This window comes from Cucurbita pepo, unplaced genomic scaffold (assembly GCF_002806865.2).
Source record: "Cucurbita pepo subsp. pepo cultivar mu-cu-16 unplaced genomic scaffold, ASM280686v2 Cp4.1_scaffold000646, whole genome shotgun sequence".
In the NCBI taxonomy this organism is placed as follows: domain Eukaryota; kingdom Viridiplantae; phylum Streptophyta; class Magnoliopsida; order Cucurbitales; family Cucurbitaceae; genus Cucurbita; species Cucurbita pepo.
Genome location: NW_019646870.1, coordinates 6,876 through 8,227, shown reverse-complemented (window position 1 = coordinate 8,227; position 1,352 = coordinate 6,876). Strand labels below are relative to the sequence as shown.

Sequence of the window (1,352 nt, the reverse complement as noted above, 5' to 3'; positions counted from 1 at the left end):
GACCATCTTGGTTGTGTAGACATATCCCTTGGGACAGTTTGGCCAAGTGGTCTAAGGTGCCAGATTTAGGCTTTGGTTTGAAGGGGCGTGGTCCCACAGCTGTCATTTATTTTCATTTTTTGTAAACCTTCAAGCCCGCTGCTAGCACATATTATAAAAACCTCATGATTTTAAAACGCGTCTACTATAGAGAGAGTCTAGCCCTACTCCGACCAGTGCATCGTGTCACGGTCATACTTCTTCAAATGTGCGGCTTCGTGATCTTGACACGCTCGCCAAAAACCTTATGGGGTACACAATCTCCATTCACATTTTTCACCTCGGCTTTGTGGCTTTGTTATACCATAGGCAAGGTTTGCCTTCAACGTTGAAACATCACTTATGTGGAATCAAAACTTGTTTGACCACACACGCCGCCTATGCGTGCATGTTCTATCATGTGCGACACAACAATGTTGCATCTCATCGTTATCTCGGTTCCCAACAACACGATCCATGTATCGTGATGCAATCTCATGTCTTGAGATACTCGATCATCTTGGTTTTTCTAGACACATTCGTTGGGACAGTTTGGCCGAGTGGTCTAAGGCGCCAGATTTAGGCTCTGGTCCGAAAGGGCGTGGGTTCAAATCCCACAGCTGTCAAAATCATACTTTTTCAATCTCATCGTCCGACCCATGCATCATATTGCAATCTCATGTCTAGAGATAGCTTGACTATCTTGGTTTGTCAAGGCACATCTGTCGTACAGTTTAGTCGAGTGGTTTAAGATGCCAGATTTGGGCTCTAGTTTAAAAGGGTATGGTTTTAAAACTCGTCTATTATGAAGAGACTTTAAACCAACTCCGACCAGTGTCTCGTGATCTTGTCACGCTCACGACAAATCTAAAGGAGTACTCAATCTCTATTCACATTTTTCACTCGACTTTATGGCTTTGTTATACCTTAGGCAGAGTTTTTCTTCCGCATTCAAACATCCATAATGTGGAATTAAAACTTGTTTGACCACACACGCCGTCTATGCGTGCATGTTCAATCATGTGCGACACAACATTGTTGCATCTCATCGTCATCTCGGTTCCCAACAGCACAACCCATGCATCGTATTGTAATCTCATGTCTCGAGATAGCTCGACTATCTTGATTTGTCCAAACACATTCGTCGGGATAGTTTGGCCGAGTTGTCTAAGGTGCTAGACTTCGACTCTGGTTCAAAAGGGCATGGATTCAAATCCCACAGTTGTTATTTATTTTAATTTTTTGTAAAGCCTCGTGCCCGCTGCTAACACATATTGTTTGTTTTGAATTTTTATTTATCGTTGTTAACATCGTGGTTTTAAAACGCGTCTAAT

At 42.7% G+C, this 1,352-nt stretch overlaps 1 non-coding gene across 1 annotated transcript; it reads left to right on the top strand.

Annotated features, from left to right (window-relative positions):
- Window positions 1–564: 564 nt before the first annotated feature.
- On the top strand, window positions 565–644 carry TRNAL-UAG. Its single transcript has one exon. It is a non-coding gene; the product is annotated as a tRNA-Leu (tRNA).
- The last annotated feature ends 708 nt before the right edge of the window (window positions 645–1,352 follow it).